Source organism: Pan troglodytes, chromosome 2 (assembly GCF_028858775.2).
Source record: "Pan troglodytes isolate AG18354 chromosome 2, NHGRI_mPanTro3-v2.0_pri, whole genome shotgun sequence".
Classification (NCBI taxonomy): Eukaryota; Metazoa; Chordata; class Mammalia; order Primates; family Hominidae; genus Pan; species Pan troglodytes.
This window is the reverse complement of record NC_086015.1, coordinates 200,019,001-200,036,584: the sequence shown is the minus strand read 5'-3', so window position 1 is coordinate 200,036,584 and position 17,584 is coordinate 200,019,001. Positions and strand designations below refer to the sequence as shown.

Below are 17,584 nucleotides of genomic sequence, written 5' to 3'. Positions count from 1 at the left end.
TGAGTAGTCTAACAAAAAGCCATTTGCTGTACACCTGCCTCTGAGAAAAATAAACTTAAGAATCATTTTCGACCAGGCGCAGTGGCTCACACCTGCAATCCCAGCACTCTGGGAAGCCAAGGTGGAAGGATTGCTTGTAATCCTCACACCTGACACCAGCTCCTGGGGAGGCTGAAGCAGGAGAATTGCTTGAACCTGGGAGGTGGAGGTTGCACTGAGCCAAAATCGCGCCACTGCACTCCAGCCTGGGTGACAACAGCGAAACTCCATCTCAAAAAAAAAAAAAAAAACTGATTTCTGTAACCTCAGTGTGATTTGGAGAGGGAACTGAGGTAAACATGTGTTCAGTCCTCCATTTTTTTCCCCAGAGAAAACTTATACACAGAAAGCTAATACAGCACTTCTGAGTAAATTGTTGTCAAGCTGAAATTAGAATATTGGCTTCTGATTCATAGTCTTTCTTCCACTCTACCTGCAGTGACTGGTGCCTTTCTTTCTAGACTAAAGAGCCTTCGCTAATATTAGATCTTATTAAATCCTGAGGGGAAGTTATTGTTTGGTTTTGACTGTCATTCATTTCCATCTACTTCTAGAGTGTGTTCCTGCAGTATATGTGTGTATGCTTGTGTTGGTTCTTTTTTCTTATATTCACTTGAGATCCAGCACCATCACTGGGTGAGAGCATTTGATAAAGTCCTGTCCTTGCAAGGCTACCCAGAGTCTTTGACTGGTAACAGAGGAGCGTGGCCTCCCTCTTGAGATGCTGACATCACAGGTATTTACTAAATATCTACTGGTGCATGACTATACAGAACAGAAGTACCTGCTCTTTTAAAAATCTGCTGTATGAAACTAATTATTTTGCTATGAGCAAACTATAATTAAGTCAATATGGAATCAGTCTTAAGTGGTATTTGGTCTCCTCTCCCTTCCCCGTCCTTCATTTTACAAATGAGAACACAGGGCCAGGCGTGGTGGCCCATGCCTGTAATCCCAGCACTTTGGGAAGCCGAGGCAGATGGATTACCTGAGGTCAGGAGTTCGAGACCAGCCTGGCCAACATGGTGAAACCCGGTCTCTACTAAAAATACAAAAATAATTAGCCAGGCATGATGATGAGTGCCTGTAATCTCAGCTACTTGGGAGGCTGAGGCAGAAGAATTGCTTGAACCTGGGAGGTGGAGGTTGCAGTGAGCCAAGATTGCGCCACTGCACTCCAGCCTGGGAATCAAGAGTGAAGCTCCGTCTCCAAAAAAAAAAGCAGCAGCTACAGGACCTCAGAAAGCAGAAAGGCTCAGAAGCAGAGGCAACATATACCTATGAAAGTCAGGAGTATGGGTGGTGCTGAAAAGGAAACACTGGCTCAAAGTCTGAATAAGAAGCAGTGAAACTCCTAGATACCATCTCCTACCGTGGCAGATAATGAAAGTTTCAATTTCTGTGGAGGATGACCCAGGATAGTCCAGTATATCATGTACAGCTGAGCACAGGGGTATACCAGGAGGATAAATGAGTTTACACCGTGAATTCCCCTCCAGGCCCTTCCCCACTCAGCTTCCATAAGACTGGCAAGAAGCTCTATACCCACAAGAAGGCGACTAGTCCCTGGGGAAAAACAGATCATTCACGGAGAAAAAACCAACAGATAGTGATATTTGGGGATGTCGCAACAAAACAAGTCTGAACAATTACTCAATAGGGTGGCCTAAAGTTTAAGAAGCAGTGAGACTCCAGATCCCTACTTAACTCCACGTGGCAGGTAAGTGACCCTCCCCTACCCAAGATTGGAAGTTTATCCTTTAGATAAAATAGTAAAATGTAAAATGTAAAAAAGAGTAAAATGGAAAGTCTGCAGACACAGGGACTCCAGGCATAGTTTGAAGATGGAATTATATACTGCATATGAGACTCCAAACATACTTTGCCACTCATCTCCCAGAATGCTAGCAGTCTGTCTCACCCATACAAGCAGACTGAAGATTCTTTTCTGGAGACTATAACTAGTCCACCAAAAAAAAAAAAATCCATGAAGATACAGATATTACCCCACAAAATGGCCCACAGTGTACCCCAAAGTTGACACGTCCCACCATGTGTTAAGAGTTCCCAAGCAGTTTCTTAGTGGTCATTATTAAAAACAACTAGACGGGATGGGCATGGTGGCTCACGCCTGTAATCCCAATACGTTGGGAGGCCAAGGTGGGCAGAGCACTTGAGGTCAGGAGTTTGAGACCAGCCTGGCCAACATGGCAAAACCCCATCTCTATTAAAAATACAAAAATTAGCTGGGCATGGTGGTGCACGCCTGTAATCCCAGCTACTTGGGAGGCTGAGGCACAGGAATCGCCTGAACCTGGGAGGCAGAGGTTGTGGTGAACTGAGATCGCACCACTGCAGTCTAGCCTGGGTGACAGAGCAAGACTCTGTCTCAAAAAAATAAAATAAAAAATAGAGGATGACCAAGAATCACCAGATGTCTAGGGATAAAAACAGACCAAAACAAACAGATAAAAGCAAAAACTATATAAAGTCAACTTTTATAAACCAACGGGGAGGGGGAGAAAAGGGAGTTATTGCTTAATGGGTACAGAATTTCAGTTTGGGAAGATAAAAAGGTTCTGGAGATGAATGGTGGTGATGGTTGCACAGCAATGCGAATGTACTTTAATGCCAATGAACTGTACACCTAAAAATGGTTAAAATAGTAAATTTTATGTTATGTATATTTTACCACAATTAAAAAAAAAGAGGGGGCTGAGTGTGGTGGCTCACACCTATAATCCCAGCACTTTGGGAGGCCAAGACAGGCGGATCACTTGAGGTCAGGAGTTCGAGACCAACCTGGCCAACAAGGTAAAACCCCAACCCTACTAAAAATACAAAAAAATTAGCCAGGTGTGGTGGCACGTGCTTGTAATCCCAGCTACTCGGGAGGCTGAGACACGAGAATTGCTTGAACCTGGGAGTTCTGAAGGCTGCAGTGAGCCAAAATTGAGCCACTGCACTCCAGCCTGGGTGACAGACCAAGACTGTCTCAAAAAAAAAAAAAAAAAAAACCTAATACTATCTCAAAGAAGCAAAAGCAAATATTATATCCACTGAAAAAAAAGAACAGGGTGTTATTCTTTTTCTAAAGGAATGGCCAAAAACAAGAAAGGGGTCTTGAAAATTAAAAATAATAGCAGAAATTAAAAACTCAACAGAAAGCTTGGAAGTTAAAAATAATAATAAATGAACAAAATGAAAAGACAACTGATAAATTAGAAAAAAATATTTGCAACATGTATCATAAAGGCCTAATATCCCTAATATATAGACCTCTTAAATTAAGGGATAACTGAAAAAAAGCCTAATGGAAAATAGGAAAAATACATAAGGAGACAATTTACAAATAAAGCTTTTTAAATGTTCCTTAAGCTTAAGAAAGATGTCCAAATTCATTTATAAGACAATTGGCAAAAATTATAACACATTCTCTTGGTGGGGAAGAAGGGCCTTTCCACACTTTGTTAGGAGGACTACAAATTGATCCAATCTTTTTGGAGGGTAATCTGGTAACATTTAATAACTACAAAAGTATTTACCTTTTAATCCAGCAACCCCACTTTAAGGAATTTACCTGAAGACATGCCTACAATAATACAAATATACACATGTACAAGGCTATTCATTGCAGCATTGTTTATAATAGCAAAATATTAAAAACAACCAGCAGGGAACTGTGGCTCAGCCTACAATCTCACACTTTGGGAGGCTGAGATGGGTGGACTGTTTGAGCCCAGGAGTTTGAGACCACTCTGGGCAACATGATGAAACCCCATCTCTACAAAAAAATATAAAAATTAGCCAAGTGTGGTGGCATGTGCCTGTGGTCCCAGCTACTCAGAAGGCTGAGGTGGGAGGATCAACTGAGCCCAGGAGTTTGTGGTTGCAGTGAGCTGAGACTGCACCAAGGCACTCTAGCCTGGGCAACAGAGTGATGTCCTATCTCAAAAAAAATTAAAAAAGGAAAAGGGCCAGGTGCGGTGGCTCACGCCTGTAATCCCAACACTTTGGGAGGCCGAGGTGGGCAGATCACCTGAGGTCACGAGTTCGAGACCAGTCTGGCCAACACAGTGAAACCCTGTCTCTACTAAAAATACAAATATTAGCCGGGCACGGTGGCACATACCTGTCATCCAGCTACTCGGGAAGCTGAGGCAGGAGAATTGCTTGAACCCAGGAGGCGCAGGTGGCAGTGAGCCGAAATCACGCCATTGCACTCCAGCCTGGGGTACAAGAGCAAAACTCCATCTCAAAAAAAAAAAAAAAAAAAAGAATAACTGGCTAATACTCTTCAATCACGCCAATCAAAGTCCTGAAAGACAGACTGTCCTAGAATGAAAGACTGAGATTAAGGAGACGACAATTAAACAAGGTATAATCCTGGATTGAGTCTCAGTTCAGAAAAAGAAAAGTCATGTGACAACTGACAAAATTGGAATAAGGTGTGCAGATCAGTTAGCAGTATTCTCTCAACGTTAATTGCCTGGCCTTGACAATGTGCTGTAGTTCTATAACATTGGAGAGGCCAGGTACAGTGGTGCACACCTGTCGACCCACCTACGTGGGAGGCGGAGACAGAAGGATTGTTTGAGCCCAAGAGTTCAAGATCAGCCTGGGCAACATAGCAAGACTCTGTCTCCTTAAAAATACTGAAGCAAGGTTGGGCACAGTGGCTCATGCCTGTGATCCCAGCACTTTGGGAGGCTGAGGTGGGTGGATCAACTAAGGTCAGGAGTTTAAGACCAGCCTGGCCAACATAGAGAAACCCTGTCTCTACCAAAAATACAAAAATTAGCCAGGCACGGTGGCATGAACCTGAAATCCCAGCTACTCGGGAGGCTGAGGCAGGAGAATCACTTGAACTCAGGAGGCAGAAGTTGCAGTGAGCCGAGATCACGCCACTGCACTCCAGCCTGGGCAACAGAGCGAGACCATGTCTTCAAACAAACAAAAAAAACTGAAACAAAACTTCGGAGCAAAGCTAGGTGAAGCATATAGAAAAACTGTAATATTTTGCAATTTTTTTCGGTAAATTTGAAGTTATTTCGAAGTTAAAAGTAAAACATTAAAACATTTAAAATTTTGAGCAATCTCCCAGAAAGTACCACAAAATGACAGACTGAAACTAACATAACAACAAAAAAGGTTTACAGAGATGTAAGTTATCAAAATATTTACCTCCCATGCATCCTTCTCAGAGAGTCACAGGAGAAGGTAGTCTGGCAAATAAGGGAGTAAGTCAAGAAGACACAGGATGCAGGAAATGAGATCCAAAAACAAGAGTCAGGCAAAAAGAATACTAAAGATAACAGTAAAAATAGATGCAGAATCACAATGTGCCTCAAGCCTGGAGAGCCACCAATCCAGAAGGGAGTGGTCAAAAGTCAGTCAAAAGGCTCCAAGAATGTGATCCTGATAGAATTTCTAAAGTGTATGAATGCAAATAAAGGAGAAACAGACAACCAGAAGAGAGTTTGCAGTTAGTAGTAGGTACAGAGAACACTAAACAAAAGATAAAGACAATTACTTTCAGGGACAACAGAAAAATGTACAAGAAAGGGAAAACAGTGGTTGTAAACCTTGGTATACTACATGGCTTAACTATGACTACCATTTACATAATAGTAATAAGCTAAACACTGATCTAACCCAATGCTTCTCAACCAGATACTCCATACCACCTCAACCTAACATTTGGAAATGTGTGGGAAATTCTTGGTTGCTGTAATACATTCAGGTTGGTATTGACATTTACCGCTGGGGTCCAAGGATGCTAAGTATCATGCAATAAACACAACAATGAAGAATTATCTCACCTGGAATGGTAACACTGCCCCTTATAGTATCCCTATAGTGGGAAGATACAGTGGTATCTTGGAGGGAAGATAAGAAGTATGCAAGTACACAGACGTGGGGAACAGATGTAAAAAAGAACAATCTTCATCTTCAAGTCAACAGATAAAGCAGAAACTAAGTAATCAAAAGTTACATTATAAAAAGGTAATTTAGGCCAGGCATGGTGGCTCATGCCTGTACTACCAGCACTTTGGGAGGCCGAGGCGGGCGGATCATTTGAGGTCAGGAGTTCGAGACCAGCCTGGCCAACGTGGTGAAACCCTGTCTCTACTAAAAATACAAAAATTAGCCAGACATGGTGGCAGGCGCCTGTAATCTCAGCTACTCGGGAGGCTGAGGCAGGAGAGTCACTTGAACCCGAGAGACGGAGATTGCAGTGAGCGGAGATCATGCCACCGTACTCTGGCCTGGGTGACAGGAAGACTCCATCTCATAAAAAAATAAAAATAAAAAGGTAATTTAAAGACATGTTGTTTATACCAAAACAATACCTCAAAGACTTGAAAGAGGCTGCTTTTGGTGAATGGGAAACAGCAGAAAGGGCAAGATTCTGAGAACTAAGTCAGGAAAAAAAGCTAGGTTTCTACCTTCAGCATATAGATTTCCACTATAAGGCACAGTACCTTATCCTTAACTATGCATGGTATCCCTCAGTCCAGATAATAATCGTTTTCTACTCCAGATAGTAAGTCTCTAGTTACCCTATTCATGTCTACGGGGAGAAGAAAGGGAGGTCAGGAGTGGAAACTTTTCTGAAACAGACTTTCAAACAACTCCTCATATTTTCTGTCCCACCTCCACCTCCACAGTACACGACACAGCTAATCTTGAGACTTTTAAAGGGTTTGGTAACATAACATGACTATTTGAAGGCTCTCTCCACTGTTGGTTTAGGATACAGCTTTCTCAAGTTGGTGAATTAGTTGCCATTAGTCTTTTCTGCTTTCCAGCTTTCACGATATTGTTGTTATTCTCATTGTTCCTCTTCTTTGTTATCTAGAGGGTTTTTAAGTCCTCCATTGTTTTAATGAAATTTTCAGGCTGGCATAAAATTAAATGTATATATTCAATCCACCACCTTTACCATGATACACTGCTGAATGGAAAAAATGAAGTTGCTGACCAATATGTACCAGCCCACTTTTGTTAAAAGGAAAAATATATGCATATGCTTGAATGTTTGGAGAAAAATGTCTAAAAGCATATACACCAAACTATCAAAAGTTTAGGATCACAGTTCCCAAGGCAACCTGGGATTCTGTAGAGAACTCACAAGAGCACAACAGGAAATTCTAAATTACGGGGAAAAAGTAATCTTCTATACTTGTCAAACACCTTATAAACTACTAGTTCAAGACAGTTCAGCTTCAAAATAGATCACACTATGTTCCTTTTGATGATATCATAATCTTTGCAAAGCTGAGTATCTGTTGGTTGCTGTGATTTAAAAAAAAAATACTGTGCAAATATCAATCTAGAACAAAAAATGAGTGGAGAAAACAAAGATGTAAACAAATGTTATTTATTTTTTAAAATAGCGAGATAGTGGCCAGGCATGGTGGCGCACACCTGTAAGCACAGCACTTTTGAAGGTCGAGCAGGGCAGATCACCTGAGGTCAGGAGTTCCAGACCAGCCTGGCCAACGTGGTGAAACCCTGTCTCTTACTAAAAATACAAAAATTAGCCATGTGTGGTGGTGGGCACCAGTAATGGCCAGCTTCTCAGGAGCCTGAGGCAGAAGAATCGCTTCAACCAGGGAGGTGGAGGCTGCAGTGAGCCAAGATCATGCCACTGCACTCCAGCGTGGGTGACACAGTGAGACTCCATCTCTAAATAAATATTTAAAATTAAAAATTAAAAAAAAATAAAATAAGGTAGTGAGATGGGGTCTCACTATGTTGCCCAGACTGGTCTTGAACTCCTGGCCTCAAACGATCTTCCCACCCCAACCTCCCAAAGTGCTGGGATTATAGGCATGAGCCTCCACGCCCAGCCAAAAGCAAATTTGTTTTAATTAAAAAGTAAAAAGCAATGTGGGTGGCAGAGTCCAATATGATTCCACGGTTTGGGTTTTGTAGTGCTCAACAAGTATATACGGTAAATAACTGTGGTTATTTAAGAATGAAATTAAAATGTAATTTTGTCTTTCTCTTTCTTATTTTTTTGAGTGTGTCTCACTCTGTCACCCAGGCTGGAGTGCACTGGTGCAATCAGAGCTCGCCCCAACTTTCCAGGCTCCAGCAATCCTCCCTCAGCCTCCTGAGTAGCTGGGACTACAGGAGACGCACACCACCACGCCTGGCAATTTTTTTTTTTTTTTGTAGAAATAAGGTCTATGTTGCCCAGACTGGTCTTAAACTCCTGGACTCAAGTGATCTGCCCACCGAAAGAGCTGAGATTACAGACATGAGCCATCACATCTCTCTGACTTTGTCTTTCAATTTGTGTATTTCTTAGATGTCAATTAGGTTGCAAGAACATAAATACTTTTTTCTTTTCTTTTTTTTTTGAGACAGAATCTCGCTCTGTCGCCCAGGCTGGAGTGCAGTGGCGCAATCTCGGCTCACTGCAAGCTCCGCCTCCCGGGTTCACGCCATTCTCCTGCCTCAGCCTAGCTGGGACTATAGACGCCCGCCACCAGGCCCGGCTAATTTTTTTTGTATTTTTAGTAGAGAAGGGGTTTCACTGTGTTAGCAAGGATGGTCTTGATCTCTTGACCTCGTGATCCGCCTGCTGGAATTACAGGCGTGAGCCACAGCGCCTGGCCCATAAATACTTCTTAAGCTGTTTGAACCTAATTATTTAATAAATCAAACTGTTAAGCTTAGGGACATGTAAAAAATATATTAAGGAGGGTGTAAACAGAGAAAGTTTAGGAACCTCTGGTTTAGAATATCATGTTTTACTTTATCAGTGGAAAAATCACTTCTATATAAACAAACTTCTTAATATGAAATAAACAATGTAATTCAAATAAACGCTTACTATGGTATACTGCCAATATCGGCCAGGCATGGTGGCTTATGCCTGTAATCCCAGCACTTTGGGAGGCAGAGGTGGAGTATCGCTTGAGCCCAGGATTTCAAGATCACCTGCCTGGGCAACACAGGGAGATCCTGTCTCCAAAAACAATAGCCAAAAGTGGTGGTACATGCCTGTGTTCCCATCTACTCAGGAGGGTGAGGTGGAAGGATCGCTTGGGCATGGGAGGTCAAAGTTTCACTGAGCTATGATCACACCACTGCACTCTAGTTTGGGTGACAGAGCAAGACCCTGTCTCAAAAAAATAAAAATAAATAAAAATTAAAAAAAGTCAAATTCAGGGTACAATGGAAATATCTGGCAAAAGGGTCAGGAAACACCTCTCTGAAGAAATTATTTTTTCTCTGAAGAAATTATTTTTCAGCTGAGACAAATGATGAGCAAGAGTTCCTAGGAAAGAGAGGGAATTCAGTATTTCAAGGAATGGAAAGAACTTCAGTAACACTTAGAGGCACCGAAGGGGTAGATGAGGAACAGAAGAGCTAAATTCATGATGCTGACACTTAACATAAGGTTGGTGTGAAGCCACTGAAAGACAAAGATCTGATTCATATTCTTGAAAAAAATCATTCTACCTGCAATGTGCAGAATGGCAAGGAGAAGGCCACAGCAGAAGAAACCCATTAGGAATCTGTTACAGGTAAATCAATGCAGATACAGCGGGACAGCTTCTTGGATTAAGAGAAAAACTGGGAGGATGTAGCAAAGTGAATCAAATCTTCAGGACACAGAAATGACAGGACTTGTCATTTGTCAAAAGCCTATCTGTTGGGGGTAAACGTTCCAGTATCGGCTACTAGGTAGATAGTGGTATCACTGATACGAAACACAGACGGAGATCGATTAGGGGAAGGTTATACTGACTATGCCTTTAGTCTTTCACATGTTCAATTTGAGATGACCATTAGAAGTCCAAGTGGATATATACAGCTGGATATACAGTTCAAGAATTCTGAAAAGAGGACATCATGTGAATTCCAGTTTTCAGCTTAGAGTAACCAAAGCTATAGAAAATGATAAGATCACCTAGAAAGAATTTGTAAAAGGTAGAAGAGAATGAGAGAATGTACCCTAGGGCAATATCCCAAGGAACTCTAGGAATTTTTTTTTTTTTTTTCCCACTCTTGTTGCCCAGGCTGGAGAGTTTTGCTCTTGTTGCCCAGGCTGGAGCGCAGTGGCACGATCTCAGCTCACTGCAACCTCCGCCTCCCGGGTTCAAGCAATTCTCCTGCCTCAGGCTCCCAAGTAGCTGGGATTACAGGCATGCGCCACCACGCCCAGCCAATTTTGTATTTTTAGTAGAGACGGGCTTTCTCCATGTTGGTCAGGCTGGTCTCGACCTCTGACCTCAGGTGATCCACCCAACTCAGCCTCCCAAAGTGCTGGGATTACAGGTGTGCTGGAACTCCAGGATTTAAGAGTGAGATAAAGAAAGAAGACTAAGCAAAGGAAAGTGAAAAAAAATGACCAGGGAGATAAGGTCAAAAATCAGGTAAAGGTGGTATCAGCAAAGCTAGAACAGGTTTCTAAAAAGAGGGAAATGGTCAGTCAAAGGTTGTTGAGAAGTCGAGCAAGATAAGGATTAAAAGTGTTCACTGAATTCTCTTGACATTTGCAGGAGAAATTTTAGTACAATGGAAAGGACAAAAACCAAGGTGGAATAAAAAAGGCGATATATAAAAATTGTTCAAGAAGCCTGGGTAAAGCTGAAACATTTTTTTAGTGGAGATTCTTATACATGTTTAAATACTGATGAAGTACTTTACTTCTGGATAAAGACTGCAGATTAAGCAGACACATTTTACCATCATTCCCTCTTAAAACTTCATTAAGAATAAAAAACTTGTCCTTTATCTTTTTTTTTTTTTTTTTCAAAAAAAAAGTCTCATTCTGTCAGCCATGGCTCACTGAAGCCCCAAACTCCCAGGCTCAATCAAGTAATCCTCCTGACTTAGCCTTCTGAGTACCTAAGATTACAGGTGTGAGCCAATAAATTAATTTTTTAAAAGAAAAAACCAGCCAGGCACCATGGTGCATGTCTGTAATCCCAGCTACTCAAGAGGCTGAGGCAGAAGGATCCTTTGAGGTCAAGAGTTTGAGACCAACCTGGGCAACACAGCAAGACCCATCCCTAAATAACTAATTAAAATTAAATTATGTTTTTTGTTTTTTGTTTTTTTTTTTTTTGAGACGGAGTCTCACTATGTCACCCAGGCTATAGTGCAGTGGCACATCTCAACTTACTGCAAGCTCCGCCTCCCAGGTTCAAGGTTCTCCAGCCTCAGCCTCCCGAGTAGCTGGGACTTCAGGCGCCCGCCACCACGCCTGGCTAATTTTTTGTATTTTGAGTAGAGATGGGGTTTCACCGTGTTAGCCAGGATGGTCTTGATCTCCTGACCTCGTGATCCACCCGCCTCGGACTCCCAAAGTGCTGGGATTACAGGCGTGAGCCACCACGCCCGGCCGCCAAGAATTTTTTAACTTAATTTTTTAAAGATATAATTTACCTACAGTGAAATACATAAACCTGAAGGGCTTCTGTTTTTTTAAAGCATATGTACACAAAATGGAAGACCGAACAACAGCAAAAACATTTTGAAAGTTGGAATGTGGATTGACTTAAAGATCTAAAGAAGTTAAGTCTCGGCCGGGGCCGGGCGCGGTGGCTCACGCCTGTAATCCCAGCACTTTGGGAGGCCGAGGCAGGCGAATCACCTGAGGTCAGGAGTTCAAGACCAGCCTGACCAACATGGAGAAACCCCGTCTCTACTAAAATACAAACATTAGCCGGGCATGGTGGCGTGCGCCTGTAATCTTAGCTACTTGGGAGGCTGAGGCAGGAGAATTGCTTGAACCTGGGAGGTGGAGGTTGCAGTGAGCCAAGTTCATGCCACTGCACTCCAGCCTGGGCAACAGAGCGAGATTCCGTCTCCAAAAAAAAAAAAAAAGTTAAATCTCAAGCTTGCAGGGAGGAAAGCAATCTAAAGAACAATACCTCAAAACAGGTCAGGAATTGTTCTACAGAGGGATGTGAATATGAATATGACGCTAAAAATAAAAGGATTGGTCAAATGATTTAAATATCCTCCCACGTGCCACAAAACCAGCCAACTGTCCCCTACCCATCCTTGCAGACACCTGGAGTCTTCTTCTCTAGACTAGAACAGCACAGCCCAATAAAATTTCTGCAATGACAGAAATATTCTATATCTGCTCTGCCCAATACAGTAGCCTCTGGGCAAATGTGGCCATTGAGCACTTGAAACATGTCTAGTGCAAGTGAGGAACTAAACCTTTAATTTTAATTATTTAGATTTAGGCTGCTACATGTGGCTAGTGGCTACCACACTGGATAGTGCAGCTCCGCTATCCAATATGGTAGCCACTAACCACATGTAGCAGCTTAAAACAATCCTATGTAAAAACAAAGAATTCCTGGACTGGAAAGCTTTTCAACTGGTCCAGTTGAGAATGAGGTCATCTTACTGAAAATAGTTGAGTTAAATGAACATGAATGAGTGTTTACATAATGAATGCTAAGACCTCCAGCCTTTCCCTAAGTATAGCAGCCTGACTGCTGGAAGCCCAATTTGTACTCTCCAAGTAGGAGATCCCTTCTTCTTTAGGGAATCTGACCCCGGAGCAAAGACAAGATACTGCCATTGAAGGTTCTCGAATACAAGGGTCCAGTAATTAAAAGCAAACTTCACATGCGTTTCCTTTACATTTCTGCCCCTGTATTCCCAGCCATGCTGCTGTATGTTCATACTGACCAAATATCAACATTCCTTCAAAGATAAAACACACACACAAGGGAAACGGAAGTAAGGTTTACACTCTTACTAGATACTCACCGATGCTAGGACAGCCCCAAGCCTAAACAGCCCCTTAAGGAGCCCAATATTTGGGTGAAAGTTCACAGCGCAGCCACCGTACAGGTTAACTGAAGCTTCACTACGAAAAAGTTTTATCGGCCAAGTGTGGTGGCTCACGCCTGTAATCCCAGCACTTTGGGAGGCCAAGGCGGGCAGACTGCTTCAATCAATCTGCATTCCAGCTTCCAAAATGTTTTGCTATTTTTCTGTCTTCCATTTTGTGTACATATGCTTTAAAAAACAAAAACCCTTAAGGTCTATGTATTTGACTGTATTTTTTTTTTTTTGAGATGGAGTCTCACTGTGTCACCCAGGCTGGAGTGCAGTGACCTGATCTCAACTCACTGCAACCTCCACCTCCCAGGTTCAAGAGATTCTCCTGCCTCAGCCTCCTGAGTAGCTAGGAGTACGAGTGTGTGCCACCATGCCCAGCTAATTTTTGTATTTTTAGTAGAGATGGGGTCTCATTATGTTGGCCAGGCTGGTCTCAAACTCCTGACCTCAGGTGATCCACCCACCTCGGCCTCCCTAAGTGCTGGGATTACAGGCATGAGCCACTGCGCCAGGCCGTAAATTATATCTTTAAAAAATTAAGTTAAAAAATTCTTTAAAATTTTAGTCTCAAGTAGTTTCAGAGTCAGAAGACTGCCTCAAGAGCCAGCAAGTGACTTCTAACCTTCAATTTCTGCTAGGTTGTTACAACTCCCTAGAGCTGCTTTGTTTCAATGTTAACTCTGCAGTATCAGTTTAGATTGAAACTGTAAGCCTGGGTTCATACTAACCCTTCACATGTACCTCTACTTGTCTCCTGTCAGAATCTGAAATTCAACAACAACTAAAACTTCAGAATTAAGGTATTCCAGACACAAAAATAAAATTTTAGAGATTCAGCTATTTGGTTTCTCAGATACATACCAGGTCTCTCTAGACTCTGAATGTATTAGACAACCTATGTGTTACCATCACTTGTTGTTTTTTTTTCTGAGACACAGTCTCATCCTGTTGCCAAAGCTGGAATGCAATGGTGCAACCTCGGCTCACTGCAACCTCCACCTCATGGGTTCAAACGATTCTCCTGCCTCAGCCTCCCGAGTAGCTGGGATTATAGGCGCCCGCCACCATGCCCAGCTAATTTTTTTGTATTTTCAGTAGAGACGGAGTTTCATCATGTTGGCCAGGCTGTTCTCGAACTCCTGACTCGTGATCCACCCGCCGTGGCCTCCCAAAGTGCTGGGATTACAGGCATGAGCCACCGCGCCAAGCCAACATGACTTTTTAAATCACTGACTTTAGGATGTCCTTTGTCATCTGGTTGTAGAAAATCAACATGCTGCTGACTGGATACAGTGGCTCACACCTGTAATCCCCGCGCTTTGGGAGGCTGAGACGGAGAGATCACTTGAGGTCAGGAGTTCAAGACCAGCCTGGCCAACATGGTGAAACCCCATCTCTACTAAAAATACAAAAATTAGCCAGGCGTGGTGGTGGGCGCTTGTAATCCCAGCTACTTGGGAGGCTGAGACAGGACAATCACTTGAACCCGGGAGGCGGAAGTTGCAGTGAGCAGAGATCAAGCTGTTGCCCTCCAGCCTGCACAAGAGTGAAACTCTGTCTCAAAAAAAAAAAAAGAAAATCAACATGCTATAAACATGATCATTTTAGAGAAAAAATAATTTAGTATATTTGGAGAATCTGTGATGTAGGGTCCATTTCCGGCTCTACTAATAATAGAGTAGGAATTGCTAAAGCAATGAGAAGGCTACCAAAGAATAACTGGAGAATGAATATATTTCCCTAAAAGAGAAAGTTCAACGCAGCCTGATGGCCTATTTACCTTAATTTTGAAAATATTACCCAAGCCCAAAAAAAGTCACAAGTGTTTCACCATAATAGGTAAGAAAAATACATGTAAAGCACTGTGACCACCTTACCAGTTGACCCTTTCTGAGCGTCTACCAAATTCTTTAAATCAGTGACAGAGTACAATCTAACCAAGAAAAGAAAAAGGAACTAAAAATTCACAAAGACATGCTTAATATCGCAAATGCCAAGGTGATCTACTTCAATCAGATGTTTGGCAACTAGAGAAGCACAGAACCCCGTTCTCAAACTGAGCTCCATAGGAAGCTGGCTAATAACACAAAGTAAATGGCCATGCATGCCAGGATGAAGGAGTCAGAAAGGCAGGCCTGTGTATAGAGCACTGGGTTTATGACAAGCTAGAATAAAAGCAAAATATTGTTAAATTTCAATTTTTCTATGATTTTTGAAGGATTCACATAATGGCCCACCAAAAAAAAAAAAAAAAAGGCTGATTTAGAAAGTAATATAGCCCAGGCGCAGTGACTCACGCCTGTAATCCCAGCACCTTTTTTTTTTTTTTTTTTTTTTTTTTGAGACGGAGTTTTGCTCTTGTTGCCCAGGCTGGAGTGTAATGGCACTATCTCAGCTCACCACAACCTCGCCTCCCGGGTTCAAGCTAGTCTCCTGCCTCAGCCTTCCGAGTAGCTGGGATTACAGGCATGCGCCACCAGGCCTGGCTAATTTTGTATTTTTAGTAGAGATGGGGTTTCACCATGTTGGTCAGGCTGATTTCGAACTCCCGACCTCAGGTGATCTGCCCGCCTCGGCCTCCCAAAGTGCTGGGATTACAGGCGTCAACCACCGCGCCCAGCAGATCCCAGCACTTTTGAGAGGCCGAAGCAGGTAGATCACTTGAGGTCGGGAGGTCGAGACCAGCCTGGCCAACATGGTGAAACCCCATGTCTACTAAAAATACAAAAATTAGCCGGGCGTGATGGCGGGCACCTGTAATCCCAGCTACTCTGGAGGCTGAGGCAGGAGAATCGCTTGAACCCGGGAGGAGGTTGCAGTGAGCTGAAAAGATCGCGCCACTGCACTCCAGCCTGGGTGTCAGAGTGAGACCCTGTCCCCCCACCCAAAAAAAAATTGTGAGCCCAGGTGTAAATGAAGCCCCCCTCCCCACCACCCTCCTCTACATACCAAGCCTTTCTCCTAGAAAAGATGCACTGAGAAAAAACTATCTTGAGTAAAGATCAAAACTGATATAAGCCATCCCTCATATACCAATAATATGCCATCAATAAGTGTGAGACATGTGGATGGCTAGGAGAGAGTCTGGTTTCTTCCTGATGCTGCCCACCCAAAACAGAGACTGCAGTTAGGCTCTGACCACACGAGCGCCTGGCATCTCTGGGCACCCTTTTCCATACCAAGCTTAGTTATTCCGGGCAAAATGCAAAAAAAAAAAAAAAAAAAAAAAAAAACAGAAGTAGGAACCTATCATGAAGTGTCCTGGATATTCTTAAATTAAATTTAACCAGATTCTCAAAACATTTCATAACTAACGTCTGCTTTCTTCATTTAATTCTCCAAACATTATAATTTATATTGGTAGAAGAAAGTCCCACTTTACCTGCGGTAAAAAGGTCGAAATGTCTAGCATGAGATGAAAAACACTACCAGACAGCAGGGTAGGATTTCACCTCGGCTATTCTGGCTCTAAGTCCAAAACTCCCACATCCTCTCCGCATCCCTCCACCCCGACAGAGTGGCCACAGGGCGTAGAGCGCAGGCTGATACCGCTCAGAGCAGACCGAAGGGAAAAGACGTCTCCCACCGCGCTCATGCCCAACCGGGCTCTCTGGAAAAGGGTCCCGGGGAGCGCGAGGAAAGAAACGAAGGCCGGAAGGAGGCAGAGCGGTCTAAGCAAATAAAAACCCCGGACTTCCAAGGCGGCCGGAGCTGGAGGCCTGTGACAGCGGCTCCTCCTCCCAGAGCTTTCCCGGCTTCAGGAGGAGCTGGGGGGCGCCAGCTTCCCGGTGCCTGCGACGCACAGCCCGGCTGGAGCGAGAGCGCAGGACAGCGGCCCCTCGGGACGAGCTCGCGCGCCTCCCCCGGAAAGGGAGGCTGTGGCCGAGACGGACGGCGGCCTCCAGCTCGGGCGGGGGAGGGCGGCTCGAGGCCTCCGGACCGGGCGCTGAGGTGGCGCACCGGCGCGGGAATGGCCCCAGCCAGCCCCGCCAGGCGATCGCTGAGGCCGTCACTCGGCTGCCCGCGTCCCCGCTTACCTGCTACGCTCGTTCCTGGCAGCTGCCCCGCCGCCGGCCCCGACGCGGCAGCAGCCTGGACCGCGGACCCCGCCTTCGTCAGCTCCAAGGGAAGCCCCGCCAGCGACGAGGCGTCCGGCCTGCTCGCCGCGGCCACAGCCGCCGAGCTTCCTCTGAAGCGGCTGCCGCGACGCCGGCGCTGGCCTATCGCGTCACCTCCTCCGCGCCCTTCCGCCTGCGGGGCTGGGCCTGGCACCGCCCGCTTCCGGCGCTCCCGCCCCGCCTCCCGACCCGGGGCCGCCCCGCCCCCGCCCGTCACCGCGTCCTTAGCCCCGGCCTCCCTCAGAACGTGCTGGGATGGGAACCGCGTTCAGGAGCTGCTAAGCGCGTTTGAGACTTCAGCCCCTTCTCCAGCTTTTAACCTAAAAGGGCTAAATCAGACCGCAGCTAGTGTACACCCCTACCCTCCGCTGATCCCGTCACCCCTGCGCCGAAGGCAAAAGACCCATTCCAGCTCTGGACGTTGTGAGGCCTGGCCCAGGCGTCCGCTCTCTGGTTTTCCCATTGATCTTACCCCTGGTATTGTGATTGGCCTCTTTATCTGTGTCCTACCCGCCCCAACTGTGAATGCTTTCCAAAATTATAAGCCAATGTCCTGACAGGTAAAAACATAATAATAGCAGATTTATGGCGGA

At 44.4% G+C, this 17,584-nt stretch overlaps 1 protein-coding gene across 10 annotated transcripts in view; it reads right to left on the bottom strand.

Annotated features, from left to right (window-relative positions):
* Positions 1 to 17,148, bottom strand: part of SENP5 (SUMO specific peptidase 5) — a 66,848-nt gene extending 49,700 nt beyond the window's left edge. For 7 of the 10 annotated variants that reach the window (XR_010155424.1, XR_010155425.1, XM_526436.8 and 4 more), the window contains exon 1: positions 16,911 to 17,148. The gene's annotated coding sequence lies outside the window, so the exon portion shown is untranslated. Of the gene's footprint in view, positions 1 to 16,255 lie in introns of all 10 variants that reach the window. The other 3 variants (XM_054682457.2, XM_063806489.1, XM_063806490.1) reach the window with 3 other exon arrangements.
* Positions 17,149 to 17,584: the final 436 nt, after the last annotated feature.